Raw genomic sequence first — 23,290 nt, forward strand, 5'->3', positions numbered from 1 at the left:
ATACTGGGCACCTACCGACCTGGGGAATTCCTCATTCAGTATCCTATCATTTTGCCCTTTGTTACTGTTCATGGGGTTCTCAAGGCAAGTATACTGAAGTGGTTTGCCATTCCCTTCTCCAGTGGACCACATTCGGCTGTGGTCCTTGCGATCAGTTCGACTAGTTTCCTGTGATTATGATTGTAATAAAAGCTGTATGACTTCCTTTTGGTACAAAACAATAGAATTTCTTTTTTTAAAAAAATGAATTACATTTTGAGTGGCAATTTTCTGTTTTTAGTTTATTTTTAATTTTTTTTCAACTTTGAATTTTTCTTTATTTCAGTAGCTATTTTCAAATATTACAATCTGATTTTTTTTTTTGGGTCACATTTGCTACCATTTTATTTTTTATTTTATTTTATTTTTAGTTAATAATTTATGAATATTTATTCCTAAATAGTAACGAGTATGCCAAACAAGTACAAGTTTTTAATGACAATGGAAACTGGTACAGCATATTAAAATTCTGTGTTGCTGCTGCGTCACTTCTGTCGTGTCCGACTCTGTGTGACCCCATAGACAGAAGCCCACCAGGGTGCCCCGTCCCTGGGATTCTCCAGGCAAGAACACTGGAGTGGGTTGCCATTTCCTTCTCCAATGTGTGAAAGTGAAAAGTGAAAGTGAAGTCGCTCAGTCGTGTCCGACCCTTAATGACCCCACGGACTGCAGCCTACCAGGCTCCTCCATCCATGGGATTTTCTAGGCAAGAGTACTGGAGTGGCTCGCCATTGCCTTCTCCGAAAATTCTGTGTACTAATTGTCAAATGTTCTGTAAGAAAAATAAACTTTTTGTAAGAAAAATACACTTCCAATATTTTTTTTTCTCCTTTCACCACTTCCATTTATAATTGTATCAGAAGTTCTATACAAACTTCTCTTTCAGTCAAGGAAAAAAGAGAAAGTCATTTTCACTGGAAATGAAGTAAAAATATCTCTATTCCTAAATGGCACGATCCTGTATTTTATTTTATTTATTTATTTTTTTAATCTTTATTTTATTTTTTTTAAATGAGGCTTTTAATTAATGTTTGACAGAGCTGATTCAAGTTGAACAGACTAAATTTCTTTAAACAGACTTACTTATACTCCAGAGTCCTTTAAAAACTTAATAGCATTTATACATTGAAGGTATTTGATTTTCTTGTAACTAGCACTTCAAATGCAACAAGCATTTGAAGCAACAAGCATTTGACCCAACAAGTAAAACTTTCTACAGTTCATAACTTTTATAAATAAAATAAATTAAATGTACAGTGAATAAGTTCTCTGAAATATTTCAATATTTCTGCAGGTTTAGTAATATCATAAAATACATTTCAACTAAAATTCACAAATCTAAAAACTTGTTAGGCATTTTTAGGCGTTTTAAGTTGGAAATGAAGACCAATGTTACATCGTAATATGCCAATTATAAATAGTACTTAAAATAGCAAATACTACAGTTTGTCCCAAACTTTAAAAACTATTCATGAACTCAACATTGAACTATTGATGGCTATGAGAATTGTTTCCTAGCCTTTTTGAAAATTTCAACCCATTTACGTTTAAGGTAATTATTGATAAGTACGATCCCGTAGCCATTTTCTTTATTGCTTTGGGTTCAAGTTTATACACTCTTTCTGTGTTTCCTGTCTATAGAAAATCCTTTAGCATTTGTTGGAGAGCTGGTTTGGTGATGCTGAATTCCCTCAGCTTTTGCTTGTCTGTAAAGCTCTTGATTTCTCCTTCATATTTGAATGAGATCCTTGCTGGGTATAGTAATCTGGGCTGTAGGGTATTTTCTTTCATCACTTTAAGTATGTCTTGCCACTCCCTTCTGGCCTGAAGAGTTTCTGTTGAAAGATCAGCTGTTATCCTTATGGGAATCCCCTTAAGTGTTATTTGCTGCTTTTCCCTTGCTGCTTTTAATATTTGTTCTTTGTGTTTGATCTTTGTTAATTTGATTAATATGTGTCTTGGAGTATTTCGCCTTGGGTTTATCCTGTTGGGGACTCTCTGTGTTTCTTGGACTTGGGTGATTATTTCTTTCCCTATTTTAGGGAAGTTTTCAACTATTATCTCCTCAAGTATTCTCTCATGGTCTTTCTTTTTGTCTTCTTCTTCTGGGACTCCTATGATTCGAATGTTGGAGCATTTAACATTGTCCCAGAGGTCTCTAATATTGTCCTCATTTCTTTTAATTCGTTTTTCTTTTTTCCTCTCTGTTTCATTTATTTCTACAATTCTATCTTCTAGTTCTCTTATCCTGTCTTCTGCCTCTGTTATTCTACTGTTTGTTCCCTCCAGAGTGTTTCTGATCTCATCTATTGCATTATTCATTGTATATTGACTCTTTTCTATTTCTTCTAAGTCCTTATTAAATCTTTCTTCCATCTTCTCAATCCTTTTCTCCAGGTTATTTATCTGTAACTCCATTTTGCTTTCAAGATTTTGAATCATTTTCACCATCAAAATTCGAAATTCTTTATCAGGTAAATTCCCTGTATCTTCTTCTTTTGTTTGTGTTGGTGGGCAATTATCTTGTTCCTTTACTTGCTGGGTATTTCTCTGCCTCTTCATCTTGCTTATATTGCTTTGCTTGGGGTGGCCTTTCCCTCTTCTTGCAGTTTGTGGAGTTCTCTTTATTCTGTAGTTTCTTCGCTGTGTGTGGGGTTGGACGGGTGACTTGTCCGGGTTCCCTGGTTAGGGAAGCATGTGTCGGTGTTCTGGTGGGTGGAGCTGGATTTCTTCTCTCTCCTTTAGAAGACAATGGGCTGCTTTTCTGGGAGCCTGATGTCCTCTGCCAGTATTCAGAAGTTGTTTTGTGGACTTTACTCCACGTTCAAATGTTCTTTTGATGAATTTGTGGGGAAGAAAGTGGTCTCGCCGTCTTATCCCTCCGCCATCTTGTTCCTTCCTCCCCAGAACACTGGATTCTTATATTCCACTTGGTCGTGGAGTATCTCTTCCCAGCTGCTCCAGCAAGGTGCAGCCGCTGTACCTTACCTTGGACGAGGGGTATCTCCTCAAGGCCGCCCCTACTGCTTTGAATGTGGATCAGCTCCTCTCGGTCCTCCGGTGCCCAAGCAGCCACCGCCTCCTGGTTGGTACAGCTCCTCTCGGCCACTGCCCTAACCCTGGGCGCGGGGCAGCTCCTCTCAGCCACGATTCTGCACGTGGTCGTTTGCGCCGGAGCCGGGCGTCTCTCGCGTCTGCACCGCCGGAGCCGGGTGTCTCTCGCATCTCTTTAGTTTATTTTTTAATTAGAGAATTGCTTTGCCATGTTATCTTCATACCTTGTATACAGCAAGCTAATCAGTCAAAACGGTCCTCACATCACCTCTCTTTGGAGCCGGTCCACTCTCTCTATCCCACTCTCCTAGGCTATCATAGAGCACATGGCTGGGCTCCCCGTGTGAAAGCAACTTCTTAGCAGCTTGGCAGGGGAGGAGTGGAGACTCAGATACAGAGAAGAGACTTGAGAACACAGTGAGGGGAGGAGGGCGTGAGATGAAAGAAAGACAACAGGATTTTCAAAGCTGTTAAGACTAACTGATGTTTAATTTCCCTGGATGGGCAGACGGTGAGGCCTGCATGAGGTGCGATGGTCTTCGGATTCATTCCGAGGGGACACATGTTGGTGGGAACCCAAAAGTAAACCTGAAAATGCTGGGGGTGCAGAGGTAGAGATGGAAGGGTGATGATGGGAAGATAAGGAGTGCTAGCTGGGATCACATCCCTGCTTGAAATGCTCTGATTCAGGGACTTCCCTAGTGGTCCAGTGGTTACGATCCTGCACTTCTGCTTCGCTGGGTACAGGTTCTATTCCTGATTGGACAAGTAAGAACCTGCATGCTTCTGGGTGCAGCTAAAAGAGACAAACAGACAAAAAACCAATTTATTATCCGGATCGAAGACCAGAGAGAGGGAATCGTTTCAGGGTCTTTTGAGACATGAAAGCCGTCAATCACCAAGATTTCACAGCCAAAAAGTACAAGATACTATACAGAGGAGTGTGTGAATGAAAGAGAAAAAATGACATGGCAACCAAAAGAAAAGAGTGAAGATAAAACAAAAGTTAATACTGTTATTCCACGTAAAGAAGGAAAGGATCAACTGAAGAAGTGAGCTGAAGACATTCTTGAGCAAGGTTCAATCAAAGAATAGGACTCTCAGCTCTGATTTGTCCCAGGAGCAGCCAGTACTGGGTGAGCCCTCTGGGGATTGTCCCTCAGCTGACTTGGGAATCCTGATACTCACTGTTTCTTCATTTCTATACTCAGAACAAGACTAATCTTTTAATGTATTTATTTGGTAAATCACCATCAGTGAAGATGAACATAAGTAAAAGCTTGATTAAAAATACAAAACAATAGATTTTTTCATATGAAGGCAGGGAAACAGCTAGATGTAAAGAGTTAGGAAATTTACTTTTCCCTTTTAAATTCTAAAAATGACAGGAACTACTATTCTGCTTTTTTGCTCACTCAGAGAAACAGCTTAGTCAATGAGTAAGTACTACATGACAGATTCGGTGGGTAAAGAGTGTCTGGAAAAGAAATAATGAAAATGAATTGCTGACATGCCAGCCAGGGGCTTCAACCCTTCCTGCAGAGATTGTAACAGGTGGTTCCTGCTGAGCCCAGAACCTGAATGTACTGGGCATTCATATAAGGTTAAGGGCATTTGAATGGATCTTCCTCTTAGAAATTAGAAGGAAACAGCCGACTATGGGACAGGAAGAGGTGATAAATGCTTTCTGCTTACATGCTCCTCACCTTTGAGAAACAGGAGGCTTTTCAATGGTCATTTACAAAACAGATTTCCCTTGGCTAACCAACACAGTCAATATTGACTTTTACATAATACGTTTTTAAGCATTCTCCTCTGTTAAGTGAACAATATTGGGGGTGGGGTGGTGGTGCAGGCGATATGTACCTTGGACAGCTCATCCGATTTTGGATCTCTGGATATAAAGAAAAATAAATATTCCTGACCTTGAAATTGTCACATGTGTACTGTGATTTCTCACTTATTCTTAAGCTTCTCTTGAAACAAATCTCATTATGAAAATACAAAATGCCAGATCCACATAAGCTTCTCTTAAGATGAATCTCATTATTAAAAAGACAGAGATACAGAAAAGCTTATCTCTACCAACCAGGAAACTGAAGATGACATTGATGTATCTTTGATTGTATGAGGAACAATCATTGGTTCGTGATGCATCAAGCCAACAGATGCACGCTATAAAAGAGGCACCGGTTTCGCATCCTCTCCAACCACTGGGACACCCTCAGCTTCTACAGAAGGAGAGACAGCGAGATGAAGGTTCTGCTGCTCGGTGTTGCCCTTGGTCTGCTTTATGCAGGCCAAGGTGAAGCTCAGCTACTTCTAGTACCGGTACCAAGGGTGGTGCAGGCTGGGAGGAGGTCCTGGGGAATATGTGTGCGCGTGTCTCTTTTGAGGTTTGGTTGTGTGGATCCCTAAGTCTGGCCATGTCCCTGGGGCTCAAAGTTGCTCCGTTCACTCTCTATATACCTGTTCTGCATGGCCTCCATGTCATCTCTGCCGTCTATTCGTTGGTCTCTTGCATGTTCCCTGCTCTTATAAAACAGAAGGAAGCTCACACGGCTGTTGGACTAGGGCTCTTGCAGTTGACAAGAGAGCCCACGCTATCTCAGTAATGCCTCAATTCCTTCCTTTGCACAGCTCAAGCTATCTCAGTAATACCTCAATTCCTTCCTTTATGTGAGTTGAGTTTTCACATGATTTTATACCTAGGGCTGTGTCCATGAAGATAGGTAACTTCTGCCCAAGTGAAAGGACAAGGGAAACTCCTGAGGGATGATGGAGGGCAGAAATTGCAGAGAAGGCCGAAGCTTCCTCACAGGAATTTGACTTTAGTTTTCAGGGGAATGGAAAAACCATTACATCTCAGCCAGTAACAAAGACAAGATCACTGAGGATGGGCCATTCCACCTTCACGTACGTCATGTTCAGTTTCATCCAAATGACACAGCTGACATCGACTTCTATATCAAGTAAGTAAAAGTCACCCCGAAGGGAAAAAAAGACAACTCATAAGCTCTAGAGTCTGGTGGAGGGTGTGGCTTCTCCGTCTACAAGGAACTCTCTGGATGATGTTGAGAGTGTAATGCCATGAGTTGTGGATGAGCAGGGTCTCAGAGCTGGGGTGCAGGCAGTTCACTTGTGAGCCTCCAAGGGAAGTCCTGGTGCTTTTGCTTAGAAGAGGGTGGGAGTTCCAGAAGCTCCACTGGCATCAATTCATTAAAGGAAAGAGGATCTCGGCCGTGGGAAGAGGCTCGTGGCCTGACACAAATGAGGGGCTTGAACCCTTTCTGCAGAGTTTTGATGGTACTGGGAGAGCCCACAGTGAACTCTGTTCTGTCGGGCGTTCTCACGAGATATTTGATCACCACTGAATTCACTAATGTCCTCACAGCCCCAAATGAGCTTCCCAGGTGATACTAGAGGTAAAGAACATGGATTTCTCCAGGCAAGAATTCTGGAGTGGGTTGCTATTCCCTTCTCCAAGGGGATCTTTCAGACCCTGGGATGGGACCCTGGTCTCCTGCATTGCACACAGATTCTTTACCACTGAGCCGAGATAGTATACATACAGTCAAATTATAACCACACATACAGAAACAGACTCACACAAACACACAGATATATATCACACACACATATATATACACGTGTGTGTTGTCACTAATATTTTAAGAACACCCATTATCATCCTCTGTCATCTTTACAATTTGTGTGCCCTGTGTTTAAGTTTTCACATGGCCACCCTTTCTGAAATTGGCTTTACTGAAGTGTATTTATGCATAATCTGCACGTTTGTCGAGGTCTTAATTCAATGAACTTTCATATATCTACAACTGTTCCATGAGGTCCACAGTCGAGATATAGAAATCTGTGCTCCATGGTGGCTCAAGGGTTAAGAATCCGCCCGCCAATGCAGGAGACACAAGTTGCATCTCTGGTCCAGGAAGATCCCACATGCTGCAGAGAAACCAGGCACGTGTGACCCAGCTGCTGAACCTGTGCTCTAGAGCCCATGTTCCAGAGCCCATGCTCCACAAAAGAAGTCACCAGAGTGACAAGCCTGAAACTCCACAGTAGCCCTCGCTCACCACAACTAGAGAAAGACCTAGTAACAAAAGACCTAGCACAGTTAAAAATAAACATTACGATTATATATATATATATAATATACATTATATTATATATACACATTATATTATATATACACATTATATTATATATATGCATTATATTATATATATACATTATATTATATATATATACATATATATACATAATTTCTCCATCACAACTCCTTTCCATCACTCATTATTCAACATCTACCTCTCAGGCAACAGGTAAGAACTGGCCAGTTTATTCTCACCTTTTCTGGATCTTCTTAAGACAAAGTTATTCACTCTGCATGATTTTCTTTGGTTTCTCTCACTGAACACAATGGTTTTAAAATTTAACTTTGTGTCTGCATGTACAGGGAGCTGGGTTTTTAACCCACATGAAAGGGCTTGGTTTGCAAAGATAGAATTTTGTATATTTGCAGCTTTTGGAAAATTATTCAGTACCCACCTTAAGGTTCTTTTCAGTAACTTCAGTGTATTTCCCAAAAGACTGATAACAGTAAACTCAATTCACTGTGGATGTTCCTTTACAAGGAGTCTGTTCAATATAAATCCAATTCTTGTTATTTCCATTTTAATATTAGTTTCTTGTGCATTCCATGTGCCAAATATACTTTTTTTTCCATGCACATGCACAGAGACAATATAGGAAGTCACCCAAACTCTTTTGTTACGTAGGTGACAATATATACTTAACATATATTATATATGTGTAATTTCCTTATATCATATAAGCATATATCGTGCACTTGTGTTTTTGCTTGTGTGTCTGTATGTGTCAATATGTAGACATGCACAGATGTGTCTTTAAAGCTTAATCCTTTTATGGTGTTGTGATGGACGAAGAGTGTGCCTTTTGAGAAAGTTAAAATTTTTCTTCTAACTCCTGGGGATATTTGGTTCTCATATTCTCTAATGAATCACTCCCAGGGTTGTGAGAATGTCCAAGGTCTGTCATGATGGTTGTTCCTCTCAGTTTTCAGAAACCATATATAGGAAAGGCTCATTCTCATTAGGTTTTCCTACAATTCTAGACGTCTTCCTGTGCATTGGCTTTAAACAAGACCTATATTGTATTTGAAGTTTATCTTTGGAACTACTAGTCAGCTCTAATGTGCAGACAAACCCTTGTCATCTGATGGTTGCTTGATCCAAGACAACATATTTCTTCTCTGTGTTCACATTGCTCACAGGTGCTAAGGTGACACAAGCGCAATCTGGAGTGTGATGCAAAAAGAAATTCTGACTACTGAATTTTGCTATTTTAATAAAACAACTGAATATATTTTGTCTTTAAGGTCAAATGGAGAATGCATAAAAAAACACGTCACAGGAGTAAAGCGAAAAACTGGAGTTTATGATATTGAATGTAAGTATTTGATGTTGAATGTAAGAGTGTTTTACTGGGAGGAATGTGTTTGGGTGAAAATCTTGGTCTTGACTTCCTTCAGTTACCCCCGTACACCTGCATTCTACTCCTACTTGCAATTAGAAGTCAAGGACTGGACTGTCTCCACACAACTGAGGTTTACTCAAAATGACTAAAGCCAGACATCCTAGAGTGTGAAGTCAAGTAGGCCTTAGGAAATATTACTATGAAAAAAGTTAGTGGAGTTGATGGCATTCCACCTGAGCTATTTAAAATCCTACAAGATATTGCTATTAAAATGCTGCACATAATATGTCAGCAAATTTGGAAAGCTGAGCAGTGGCCACAGGACTGCGAAAGGTCTTTTCTCTTCTCATCCCAGAGAAGGGCAATTTCAAAGAATGTTAACTACCACACGGTCATGAAAATTTCACATGCTAGTCAGTTTATGCTCCAAAACCTTCAAGCTGGGCTTCAGTAGCACGTGAACCGAGAATTTCCAGATGTGCAAGCTGGCTTTTGAAGAGGCAGTGGAACCAGAGACCAAATTGCCAACATCTGCTGGATCATGGAGAAAGTAAGAGAGTTCCAGAAAAGCACTAACTTCTGCTTCACTTATTATGCTAAATCCTTTGACTAAAGGTTTGCCACAAACTGTGGACAATTCTTAAAGACATGGGAGTACCAGAACACCTTACCTGTTTCCTAAGAAACCTGCATGCAAATCAACAAGCAACCATTAGAACTGCACAGGGAAAAATGCATTGGTTCCAAATTGGGAAAGCAGTACCTCGGGGCTGTATATTGTCACCCTGCTTACATAACTTGTATGCAGAGTGCATCATGTGAAATGCCAGGCTAGATGAATCACAAGCGAGAATCGAGATTGCCAGGAGAAATATCAAGACCTCTGATATGCAGATGATACCACTCAAATGGCAGAAAGTGAAGAGGAACTAAAGAGCCTCTGAATGAGGGTGAGAGAGGAGAATGGAAAAGCAGGCTTGAAACTCAGCATTCAGAAAACGAAGACCGTGGCATCTGGTTCCATTACTTCATGACAAGTAGAAAGGGGAAAGTGTGGAAGCAATGACGGATTTTATTTTCATGGGCTCCAAAATCACTGCAGATGGTGACTGCAACTATGAAATGAAAAGATGCTTACTCCATGGAAGTAAAGGTGAGACAAACTTAGTGCATTAAAAGGCAGAGATGTTGCTTTGTGGACAAAAACCTGTAGAAGCAAAGCTATGATTTTTCCAGTAGTGGTGTATGGATGTGAGATCAAAAAGTTCATGTGATGATTGGATCATAAAGAAGTCTGAGCGCCGAAGACTTGATACTTTCCAACTGTGGTGCTTGAGAAGACTCTTGAGAGACCCTTGCACTGCAAGAAGATCAAACCAGTCAAGCTTAAAGGAAATCAACCGTGAGTATTCATTGAAAGGACTGATGCTGAACCTGAAGCTCCAATCCCTTGGCCCCCTGATAAGAAGAACCAACTCATTGTAAAAGAACTTGATGCTTGGAAAGAATGATGGGAAAAGGAGAATGGGGTGGCAGGGGATTAGTTGGATAGATAGCATCACCTTCATGATGGGCATGAGTTTGAGCAAAGAGAGAGATAGTGGAGAACAGAAGAGCCTGCTTTGTATAGTCGTCAGATCGCAAAGAACCAGACGTGACCTAGAACTGAACAACGAGAAAAACGAGACTAAGCACAGGTGTCAAACTTGCATTTTGTACGGCTCTCACGGAAAATTTACAAGAGCCTTATGAACTGATGTCTCAAGGTTCTGTCTTGAGTTTGCAAATTGGTGTCAATCACTTTTAAAAAACGGTCTTAAAACATCTAAATCTGACCAGGGTTTTGCAGAAGTACTTGAATACAAAGAAACTATCCTGAGTTCAATCATAAAGGCAGTTTGTGTTCAAAGCAATGGGGGTGCTGACTAAGATTTATATCCTTAAGTTCTCCACGCGGGCTCTAAGCACCATTCCTAATTTTAAGTGGCCTAAGAGGTACACGTTCGATGAACATTTGAATATATCCATATGTGATCGCAACCCTGCCTAAACGAAGTATTGGCACTGTTGCAAATGCAATGACCACAAAGAAGTAAAATTTATGCCTGAAATATTTCCCCATACTTTTGTGGATAATATCTAATAGTTGATGATTTTTAAACTATGCTGTCATATTTTTCAGTTCAGCTCAGTTGCTCAGTCATGCCTCTTTGCGACCCCACAAACTGCAGCACTGCAGGCTTCCCTGTCCACCACGAACTCCAGGAACTTGCTCAAACTTATGTCCATCGAGTCTGTGATGCCATCCAACCACTTCATCCTCTGTCATCCCCTTCTCTTCCTGCTTTCAATCTGTCCCAGCATCAAAATTCCCATATTAATTTTTTCCTTTGAATCATGATGGCCTCCACTGTTACTGTTTCCTTCGTTTTTGAAATACTTTTTAGCTGGATTTTTACAGAGCAAATAACAAGGGAGAGAAACAGAATAGTTTGCCGTCTTGCACAGGGCACTTTCAAGAGCTAACCCCCAAGAGTGTTTTGTGGGGTGACGTGTCTCACATGAAGCACAGCACAAACGGCGACCTTGACGGTGACCTGACTCCCAAAAGATAGATTTCCTCTGACTGTGCCATCGCCTCACAGCCAATTCACTGATGCTGCTCTGCCCACGTTGGTGAGGTCATGGCCAAGAACAGGTGGTCACTGATAATCTGAGGACATGCGTTCTCAGGATTAAATTATCCCAACGTGATCCAAGGTTCGTGGACTTGTGGTCGGCTTGGGCGTGTTGTATATAATTTTGTTGTTATGAGACGGTGAAGCAGTTTCAGCTGCTATTTTTGTTTTTTCCTTCTCAAGCAGACTGATGATTTCCAGTAATTTAGACACCAAGGAGAGGTGTTTTCACATTTCAGGAACACAGTTTGGCAGTTTTACATCCCATGTCGCTGAGTGATTGCAGGAGATGTGATGGAGGCCAGTAGAGACAGAATGGACATAGATAATTTAGAGGGGACAAGCAGTAAGTCAGAGCTGCTTCTTGTCCAGGCACATGGGGCAGAGTGGATGGGCATGGCGGAGAGAAGGGTCAGTGCTCCAGGGAGGACAGAGCTCACTGCCTGCACGTCCCTGCAGGTGAACTGTCTTCAGAAGAACAGACACTGCAGTGGGCTCTGCCATCCCCCAGATGGAGGGGGCAGAGGAAACAGAGAAACTAATGGAAAGTGTTCTGAAGGTTTCCTGGCACAGGCTAAGCACTCAGGAACACAAGCTTCTGAATGGCAGGCTGATTTTGGTCCAGAGAAATCAGTGCCCTGGCTGGGATAGCAGAAATACAAAGGCTTTTCGAACTTCTGCTTGACAACACCCTCATGCTGTTGAAAGCACTGTTGGGGACTTCCCCGGGGATCCTGTGGATAAGACTCGGCCGGCCAACACAGTACTCATGGATTGGATCCCTGACCTGGGATGATCCAGCACACTGTGGTGCCCAAAGCCCTTGTGCCACAGCTACTGAGCAGGTGCTCTAGAGCCGGCGAACAGCAACGACAGAGCCCACGCCTCCTAGAGTCAATACTCAAGCAAAGAGAAGCCACTGCAACGAGAAGCCCACGTAGCATAACTAGAGAGTGGTCCCCATGTCAACGCAAGTAGAGAAAGCCTGCGGACGGTGACGACGATTCAGAGTAGCAAAAAATTAATTGAAATTAGGTAAATTTTTAAAAAAATACATCTATTGGTTTCTCTAGGACACAGGTTCTAGAAAGCATCTTAGTAAGACAGCAAGGAGTGACTGGTTAGCTATAGGAAACAGTGAGAATGAGACAAAGTCTTGCCTGCTTTTCTTGCTGTTGCAACCACGGTAGCATTCAGCACACCTATGGAGTGAGGCAAACATCAGTACCGCACGTGCCGTTCATAATGCGCTCAGTCTGTCACAGTACATCTAACTGACAACAAATGAACATGGAGTTGTACATATGTATATCTTCTCTCTCTCACAGATGCGGGTCAAAACGAAGTTACACTTCTTCAAGTGACACCTGAAAGTATAATAGGATATATTCACAATGTGGATGAAGAAGGAAAAGAGACAGACTTGGTTGGAATAATCGGTATGTGTGGCTTTCTAAAATCCCCATTGCCATTGACATGCCACATGTCCATGTCCGAACTTTCATTCAGAAAATCACGAGGTGGTGACAATATTCACTATTCAGTGTACAAGGTCTTCGTATTCGTGTTCATGGACTTAAGTATCCTGGAAGGTAATCTACTAGGAAATTGAGGCTGAAAATAATTTTCAAACATTTGAAAATAATCTCTACCTGTTGATATTAAAAAAATAATTTGTACAGAGTGTTTTTTAAAAGTGCATCAACTAAGCTCAAGCCATGGCTGTAATGAGGCTGGCCTGAATTACATCATTTTTATATCAGTTTTCCCATACATTATAACCTCTGGAACAGAAACTTGTAAAATAAATCTCCATCCTGTTCAGTTATCACAATGCACTCTTCTTATGAACAGTAACATGACCCCAAATGACCACACAGAAGCACTGAGGTGAGTGTACCATTGCGATAGTAGATGTCTATTTCAGAAAAGCTACTGTGTAGAATGGTTGGCTAAGGAGTAAATTGTCTCCCAAGTGGATGCAATGGGGTTAATCTGTCTCCGCAATGGGAAAACGCTGTTTCCTGTTAATTTGTGCCCAGAGCAAAACAGGAGTGTCAGGTACAGGTTCTGGGAAGCTGATAAAGAAGCAAGTCAGTTGCCTACTGTGATGGGTTAACTCTCGAAGTCATGCAGCTCCTGCGACTCTTTGGGGGTCCTACTGCTGATGCTGGTATGGTTTAGTTACAGAGTTACAGGGAAATAAAGTCTCAGGACAGCAGACATCTGCAAAATGGGCCATGGAAACTGTTTGAGGCTGTTTTAAATTATGCAGGTGGAGATCATATTGGCACATTCAGTTCCTTGTTCTGTATGTTCGGAAATTTCTGTGTGTTCTAGGAGACAATATTCTCCTTTTTGCATGGTGATTTTCAGGCAAACGTGACCAACTTTCAGACACAGACTATCAGAAGTTCAAAAAGGAGACGAGTGACAAAGGGATTCCAGAAGAGAATATCGTGAATTTCACTGATAATGGTAATGAAAATATACTTTTTCCTGACTATATCATTCACCTGGGATGTAAATATCAGGTAACAAATCAACTTGTTTAAAATTTCTTTTTCCATAAATAATCTCACGTAGAATGGTTGTTGGTGGTGGTCTAGTGGCTAAGTCATATCCAACTCTTGTAAGTCTATGGACTGTAGCCTGACAGACACTTCAGTCCATAGGATTTTCCAGGAAAGAATACTGGAGTGAGTTAACATTTCCTTCTCCAAGCCAACTTTCAGACCCAAGGGTAGAACCTGGGTGTCCTGTACTGCAGGCAGATTCTTTATTGAGTGAACTACCAGGGAAGCTCGTATTATAAATTACCTTACTCAAAAAAGAAAAGAAATCTTAAAAGTACTAGGAATGGTAGTAATCCAGAGGCTCTTTTATTTCTCCTGTTTTGTTTATCCACAGATGAATGTTGAGCTTTAACCCAACTTTTTCTCTCCCCTCTTTCACTTTCGTCTAGAGGCTCTTTGGTTCTTCTTCACTTTCTGCCATAAGGATGGTGCCATCCCGTATTATTACTTCATGACAAATAGGAAAAGTGTAAAGAGTGACAGTTTTCGTTTTCTTGGGCTCAAAAATCATTGTAGACACTGACTGCAGCCATAAAATTTAAAGATGCTTGCTCCTTGGAAGAAAAGCAAGGGCAATCCTACACAGTGTAGTAAAAGGCGCAGAGTTCACTTTCCCGACAAAGGTCTGTGTAGTCGAAGTGACAGTTTTCCTGTAGTCATGAACAGAAGTGAGCTGCACCATAAGGAAGGCTGAACACCGAAGAACCGATGCCTTTGAATTGTGCTGTTGGAGAAAACTCTTGAGAGTCCGCTGGACTTCAAGGAGACCAAACCAGTCAGTCCTAAAGGAAATGAATGCTAAATATTAATTGGAAGGACTGATGCTGAAGCTGAAGCTCCTATACTTTGACCACCTCATTGGAAGAGCCCATTCAGTGTAAAAGACTCTGATGCTGGGAAACTGAAGGCAAAAGGAGAAGGGGGCGACAGAGTATGAGATGGATAGACAGCATCACCGCATCAAAGGATATGCATTTGATAAACCCTGGGAGACAGTGAAGGACAGAGGCCCCTGGTGTGCTAGTGTCCATTGAGGTGCAAAGATTCGGACATGATTTAATGACTAAATGACCAGAACGGCCCTAAGCGCAGGTGTAGAATTCATATTCCATAGGGTTCTCACATTTTCTCCTATTTCGTTTTACCACAGATGACTGTCCAAAAGAGTGAATAAAATTGACTTCAACACTTTCTGTAAGTAAGCATCGTTCATTATTAACGTTGCCCCACCAGATAAATCAATAAGGACACATTGTGATTTTATGCCTAATGCCTAATAAGTGGCTTCAGTTGTGTCAGTCTTTGTATGACCCCATGGGCTTTAGTCCACCAGGCTCCTCTGACCATGGGATTCTCCAGGTAAAAATACTAGAGTTGGTTGCCATTCCCTTCTCCAGGAGTACTTCTCAACCTGGGGATCAAACAAGCCTTTTACATTGTCTGTATCAGCAGGTGCGTTCTTTACCACAAGCGCCTATTTCATACATGCCAAACGTTCTACGTAACAATTATTTGTCCCAATAACTTACATTCTAGCACTAGAGAGCTTTGCCTGTTACATTAGGTAATTTATCTTTCCTTGAGACATATGCAATTACCAACTGTTTGCTTGATTATTGCTGAGCAGCTTTGGTGAGAGAGCCGTAACCTGTAGGAATTTGCAGACCAGACTCATCAGAGAGAAGCAGGAATCCCCACAAGTCGGTGCAAACTACTTAGTGTTCCCGTCAGTCCTGACCTGATAGTTGTCCACACACGTCTGTCCTCCAGGAACACCGGGATTAAACAGTGCTCACAGTTTCTCAAGACAGGGGTTTAATCTCACATGATTCTTACAGAATTTAAATACATTCCAACCACACTGTCTGAAATATGCATTTGAATCATATTCGCCTTTAGAAGGTAATTTCTGTTACTGGGATCTTTAAGGTTTCAAAAGGAGGACAGCCTCAGAAAACAACACTGATCTCAGCTAAAGTGTGACTTTAATTTCCTGTTGACCTAAAAAAAAAAAAAAGAAAGAAAGAAAAATGGCAAAGACAACACCAGCTTGCAGATGAATATGATTTTAAAAATGCTACAAATATTCAATGGAATATTACTCAGCCATAAAAAGAATGAAATCATGCCATTTGCAGCAACGTGGTTGGACCTACAAATTGTCATACTGAGTGTAGTAAGTCAGAAAGAATAGAGAAATGCAATATGTATCACTTATGTATGGAATAAAAAATAAGAGATGGAGGAGGTTATTTACAGCACAGAAATAGACTCAGACTTTGATAACAGACTCATTGTTGCAAAGGGTAAGGGATATGGGAAAGCTATGGATTGGGAGTTTTGGTCAGCAGAGGCAAACTATTATGTACAGAATGGATAGACAACAATGTACAATTGTATAGCACAGGGGAGTAAATGTGATATTTTGTGAAAATCTAAATTGGAAAAGAAACTGAGAAACAATCAATATTAATATATGTATGTATGAACTTTAATCAGGTTCTAGTATCCCTGAAATTAACACAACATGATAACCACCTATATTTCAAAATTAAATTATAAAGAAAAAAAAAATTAGTATTTGAAGACCCAAAAGATAAAATTTATGGAATTAGGAGAAGAATGTAACTCAACTACATTGACAGTAAGCCACCTTTAGATGCAACGTTACCATGAGCATGCATTCTGAAATCATGACTCTTCAAGTCAATCCCAAATGGAAAATCCTCCATCATATGTACATTCTGGGGAAAGTACTCCACAGGCAACCTGCCATCTCAGAGATGTGGCATATCCACATGCACCAGGATTCTGTCCACTGGATCCCCTACCACCTCCTGTACCCTGGACAGCCTGCTGCCTGAGGCTCAACCCTGACAGCCATCACTCAGTCACCTCTACTAAGCTTTCTATCCTGTTTTATTCACCTACAGAGTCATTGAGACCAGGCACATCCTCTTCTGCGTGGAATCCAGATCAACAACACAAAGATGACTTTCCTGCTTCCTGATTAACAGGATCCTTCTCTCTTCACACTCACACTCTCTTTCCCGTCACACTTCTCCTGGTCACTGGTCATGTGCTGTCTGGGGGGATTTGATTTCTGAAAGTTTAAATAAACTGATTTAATATCTGCCCTGCAAATGTGTGTCTGTGCAAAAGTCACTTGATTTCAAACACACAATTTTCCACTTTAAATATCCAGGAAATGTGAAAGTCGCTCAGTCATGTCTGACTCTTTGCAACCCCATGGACTATATCAGTTCAGTTCAGTTCAGTTCAGTCGCTCAGTCGTGTCCAGCTCTTTGTGACCCCATGAATCACAGCATGCCAGGCCTCCCTGTCCATTACCAACTCCCGGAGTTCACTCAAACCCATGTCCATTGAGTCGGTGATGCCATCCAGCCATCTCATTCTCTGTCGTCCCCGTCTCCTCCCACCCCCAATCCCTCCTAGCTTCAGACTCTTTCCCAGTGAGTCAACTCGTCGCATGAGGTGGCCAAAGTATTGGAGTTTCAGCTTTAGCACCAGTCCTTCCAATGAATACCCAGGACTGATCTCCTTTAGGATGGACTGGTTGAATCTCCTTGCAGTCCAAGGGACTCTCCAGATAGTAGATGTCTATTTCAGAAAAGCTACTGTGCAGAATGGTTAGCTAAGGAGTAAATTGTCTCCCAAGTGGTGTGTGATGGGGTTAATGTATCTCCACAATGGGAAAACATTGGGTCCAGAACAAGACAGGAGTGTCAGGTACAGCTTCTGGGAAGGTGACAAAGAAGCAAGTCTGTTGCCTACTGTGATGGGTTGATTCGCAAATTCATGGAGCTTCTGCAAGTCTTTAGGGGTCCAACTACTGATGCTGGCTGGGTTCAGTTACAGAGTTAGAGGGAAATTAAATCTCAAGACAGCAGACATCTGCAACATGGGCCATGGAAACTGAGGCTGTCTTAAATTATGCAGGTGGAGATCAGATTGGCACATTCAGTTCCTTGTTCTGTATGTTCAGAAATTTCTGTGTGTTCTCGGAGGCAATATTCTCCTTTTTGCATGGTGACTTTCAGGCAAACGTGACAAGATTTCAGACAGAGATTATCAGAAGTTCAAAAAGGAGGCGAGTGACAAAGGGATTCTAGAAGAAAATATCGTGAATATCACTGATAGTGGTAATGAAAATACACTTTTTCCTGACTATATCATTCACCTGGGATGTAAATATCAGGAAACAAATCAACTTATTTAAAATTTCTTTTTCTATAAATAACCTCATGTAGAATGGTTGTTGGTGGTGGTTTAGTGGCTAAGTCATATCCAACTCTTGTAAGTCTATGGACTGTAGCACAACAGACTCTTCACTCCATAGGATTTTCCAGGAAAGAATACTGGAGTGGGTTCGCATTTCCTTCTCCAGGCAAACTTCCAGACCCAAGGACAGAACCTGGGTCTCCTGTACTGCAGGCAGATTCTTTATTGACCGAGCTACCAGGGAAGTTCCTCTTATAAAATACATTACTTAAAAAGGAAAAGATATCTTAAAAATACTGGGAAATGGTAGTAATCAGAAACTCTTTTATTCTCCCATTTTGTTATTCCCCAGATGACTGTCCAGAGGAGTAAATAAAGTTGATTTCAACACTTTTGTAAGTAAACGTAGTTCATTATTAATGCTTCCCCACCAGATAAATCAATAAGGGCACATGCTATTTTATGTCTAATGCCCAATAAGTTACTTCAGTTGTGTCAGACTCTGTACGACCCCCATGGGCTGTATCCCACCAGGCTCCTCTGCCCATGGGATTCTCCCGGTAAGAATACTAGTGTTGGTTGCTGTTTCCTTCCCCAGGGGATCGTCTCAACCCGGATATCAAACAAGCCTTTCTACATTGCCTGTATCAGCAGACGGTTTCTTTACCTACTGAGCCTATTTCATACATGCCAAACATTGCACGTAGCAATTATTTGTCCCAATATCTTACGGTCTACCACTAGAGAGCTTTGTCTGTTACATTAGGTAATTTCTCTTATCTTGAGACATATGAAATTATAAATTTGTTGCTTGATTATTGCTGAGCAGCTTTGGTGAGAGAGCCTTAACCTGCAGGAATTTGCAGACCAGATTTGTCAGAGAGAAGCAGGAATACCCAGAAGTCGGTGCAAACTACTTAGTGTTCCCATCAATCCCGACTTTATAGTTGTCCACACACATCTGTCCCCCAGGAACACAAGGATTAAACAGTGCTCACAGTTTCTCAAGACCAGTGTTTAATCTCACATGATTCTGACAGAATTTAAATGCCTCCAACCACACTGTCTGAAATATGCATCTGAAACACATTCTCCTTTAGAAAGTAATTTCTGTTATTGGGATCTTTAAGGTTTCAAAAGTAGGACAGCCTCAGAAAACAACACTGATCTTGGCTAAAGTGTGGCTTTAATTTCTTGTTGAGGGAAAAAAAAAAAAGAAAGAAAGAAAAAAGACAAAGAAAAACAGCAGCTTGCAGATGAATATGATAAAAAAAAAAAGATACTACAAATATTCAAATGAATATTACTCAGCCATAAAAATGAATGCAGTCATGCCATTTGCAGCAACGTGGTTGAACCTATGGATTGTCATACTGAGTGAAATCAGAAAGAAATAGACAAATGCGATATGTATCACTTATGTATGGAATCAAAAATAAGAGATGGAGGAGGCTATTTACAGCACAGAAATAGACTCACAGACATAAAGAACAGATGTTGTTGCAAAAGGGGAAGGATTAGGGAAAGATATAGATTGGGAGTTTGGGTCAGCAGAGGCAAACTATTATAAACAGGATGGATAGAGAACAAGGTGCAACTGCATAGCACAGGGGACTAAATGCAATATTCTGTAAAAACCTAAATTGGAAAAGAATCTGAAAAATAATTGATATTAATATATTTTTGTATGCATTAATCAGGCCTAGTACCCCCGAAAATAATACATTGTTAATCACCAGTATTCCAAAATGAAATTAAAAAAAAATAGTTCTTTAAGGCCCAAAAGATAAAATTTGTGCAATTAGGAGAAGGATGTAACTCAACTACATTGACAGTAAAACACCTTTAGATGCAGCGTTACCATGAGCATGCTTTCTGAAATCATTACTCTTCAAGTCAATCCCAAATGGAAAATCCTCCACCATTTGTACATTCTGGGGAAAATACTCCACAGGGAACCTGCCATCTCAGAGATGTGGCATATCGACATGCACCAAGATTCTGTCCACTGGATCCCCTACCAGCTCCTGTACCCTGGACAGCCTGCTGCCTGAGGCTCAACCCTGACAGCCATCACTCAGTCACCTCTACTAAGCTTTTGATCCTGTTTTATTCATCTACAGAGTCGCTGAGACCAGGCACATCCTCTTCTGCATGGAATCCAGATCAACAACACAGATGACTTTCCTGCTTCCTGATTAACAGGATCCTTCTCTCTTCACACTCACACTCTCTTTCCCATCACACTTCTCCTGCTCACTGGTCATGTGCTGTCTGGGGGGATTTGATTTCTGAAGGTTTAAATAAATTGATTTAGTATCTGCCCTGCAAATGTGTGTCTGTGCAAAAGTCACTTGATTTCAAACACATAATTTTCCACTTTAAATATCCAGGAAATGTGAAAGCCGCTCGGTCATATCCGAGTCTTTGGGACTCCATGGACTATACAGTCCATGGAAATGTCCAGACCAGAATACTGGTATTAGTAGCCTTAGCCTTCTCCAGGGTATCTTCCCAACTCAGGGACTGAACCCAGGTCTTCATCATTTCAGGTGGATTCTTTACCAGATACCAAGGAAGCCCCAGGAAACTGTGCCTTTAATAGGACAAGTGTTCATCAGAGGCAATTCTGATGAGGATTTGATAAAGATACATTCGTGTGTCCAGGAGAGAGGGAGAGAAAAGACTAAACAACCATGGGACAGGAGACAGGGGACAGGATCTCCCCCTATCCTTTTAGATGCAATTAAGACTACATACTTCGTCAATGCAATTAAACTACCCAAAGAAGTGGCAGTAATACTCCGCTGGGGCCATCAAATGGATGATTCTGACGTAACAGAGGGAAAAAGAATAACCTACCAACAAACGAAAAAGACAGCCACCCAGTCTTTAATACTCAGGCTCCCCTTCTGTGGGGCTTCCCTCCTTATTCAGTTGGAAAAGAAGCTGCCTGTAATTCAGGACACTGCCTGCAGTATAGGAGACTTGGGTTCGATCCCTGGATTGGGAAGATCCCCTGAGAAGGATATGGTAACCCAGTCCAGTATTCTCGCCTGGAGAATCCCATGGACAGAGGAACCTGGCAGACTACAGTCATTGGGGTCTTGAGTTGGACACGACTGAGTGACTAAACCACCACCTCCTGTGGGACAAGGTTCACACTGATATTAAACCCCATTATTCCCCTGAGGAACTTTGATGTTCCCTGTCTGATGGAGATATTTTACTCCCCTCTGGATGGCTTCAAACAGATAAGAAACGTACCTTACCCTCTAGTGGTCAATTCAAAGTTCTTAAAACTTGACATCAAACATCCAATTTGGGAATTGAAAACACTTCCCAAGTTGCTTCATGTCTATTTAAACAAAAGGGATTAAGAAAAACTAGAAGTCAAATTGTCACCGGATGTAAACTATGTTTCTTAGTTTCAGAATACTAAGATCATGGCATACGGTTCACATCACTTCATGGTAAATAGATGGGGAAACAGTGGCTGACTTTATTTTGGGGGGCTCCAAAATCACTGCAGATGGTGACTGCATCCATGAAATTAAAAGACGCTTACTCCTTGCAAGGAAAGTTATGACCAGTCTAGGTAGCATATTAAAAAGCAGAGACAGTAATTTGCCAACAAAGGTCCGTCTAGTCAAGGCTATGTTTTTTTTTTTCCAGTAGTCATGTATGGATGGGAGAGTTGGACTATAAATAAAGCTGAGCACTGAAGAATTGATGCTTTTGAACTGTGGTGTTGGAGAAGACTCTTGAGTCCCTTGGACTGCAAGGAGATCCAATCAGTCCATTCTAAAGGAGATCAATCCTGAGTGTTCACTGGAAGGACTGATGTTGAAGCTGAAATTCCAATCCTTTTACCACCTGATGCGAAGACCTGACTCATTGGAAAAGACCCTGATGCTGGGAAAGATTGAGGACAGGAGGAGAAGGGGACAACAGAGGATGAGACAGTTGAATGGCATTATTGACTCGATGGACATGAATTTGAGCAAACTCCAGCATTTGGTGATGGACAGGGAGGCCTGGCGTGCTGCGGACCTTGGGGCCTCAAAGAGTCAGACACGACTGAGCAACTTAACTGAACTGAACTGTAAAATATGTCAAAAGAATAATCCTCATGACAGCCAATCAGCTCCTCCAGGTTTACAACATACAAAATATCCTGGAGAAGACTGGCAGATAGATTTCAGCATATGCCTAAAGGCAAGAGACACCAATATCTACTGGGTTTTGTTGATACCTTTACCGGGTGGGTAGAGGTAGAACGGAACAGGCAAAAGAAGTAATTGAAATTTTAATACATGAGGTCACTCCTTGCTTTGGTCTACTTGGAAAAATTTCAAGTGACAATGGCCCAGTCTTTCAGACTGCAATAACTCAATGAGTCTTTCAGGCCCTAGAAATTGAGTTTCACTTACGTTGTCCTTAGAATCTCAATCTCTTGGCTAGGTAGATAAAGCCCACAATATAATCAACAGACATTTATGAAAACTATCACAAGAAACTCCCCTTCCATGTATTTCACTACTCTCATTAGCTGTAGTAAGAAATACTTCACAGTCTCTAGGACTCAGCACTTTTGAGATGTTATATGGAAGGGCATTTCTCACAAATGACTGACTTTCAGATCAAGAAACAGTTGAATTAACAAAAGTTGTCACTAATTAACTTCTTTCCAAAGACAGCTACGACTTTAACAGATGGGATCGCACAACAAAAAGAAAATCAAAAGTCCTAATATAATCCTGGGGACCTGGTATTAGTAAAGACCATTCCTAACAATTCAGTTCAGTTCAGTCGCTCAGTCGTGTCTGACTCTTTGCGACCCCATGAATCACAACACGCCAGGCATCCCTGTCCATCTCCAACTCCCGGAGTTCACTCAAACTCATGTCCATCGAGTCGGTGATGCCATCCAGCCATCTCATTCTCTGTCGTCTCCGTCTCCTCCTACCCCCAATCGCTCCCAGCATTAGTCTTTTCCAGTGAGTCAACTCGTCGCATGAGGTGGCCAAAGTATTGGAGTTTCAGTTTTAGCATAAGTTCTTCCAATGAACACCAAGGATTGATCTCCTCTAGAATGGACTGGTTGGATCTCCTTGCAGTCCAAGGGACTCTCAAGAGTCTTCTCCAGCACCACAGTTCAAAAGCATCAATTCTTCGGCGATCAGC

The 23,290-nt window shown here is 41.4% G+C and overlaps 1 long non-coding RNA gene across 1 annotated transcript; it reads left to right on the forward strand.

Moving 5' to 3' along the window:
• The first annotated feature begins 12,613 nt into the window (after positions 1-12,613).
• LOC148773020 (uncharacterized) lies at positions 12,614-20,395 on the forward strand. The gene is made up of 4 exons (XR_016036989.1): positions 12,614-12,724; positions 13,662-13,763; positions 15,012-15,055; positions 20,227-20,395. It is a non-coding gene; the product is annotated as an uncharacterized LOC148773020 (long non-coding RNA).
• Positions 20,396-23,290: the final 2,895 nt, after the last annotated feature.

The sequence above is a fragment of the Moschus berezovskii genome, chromosome Y (genome assembly GCF_049115385.1).
Source record: "Moschus berezovskii isolate FMDL1 chromosome Y, NW_MosBer_1.0, whole genome shotgun sequence".
NCBI lineage: Eukaryota > Metazoa > Chordata > Mammalia > Artiodactyla > Moschidae > Moschus > Moschus berezovskii.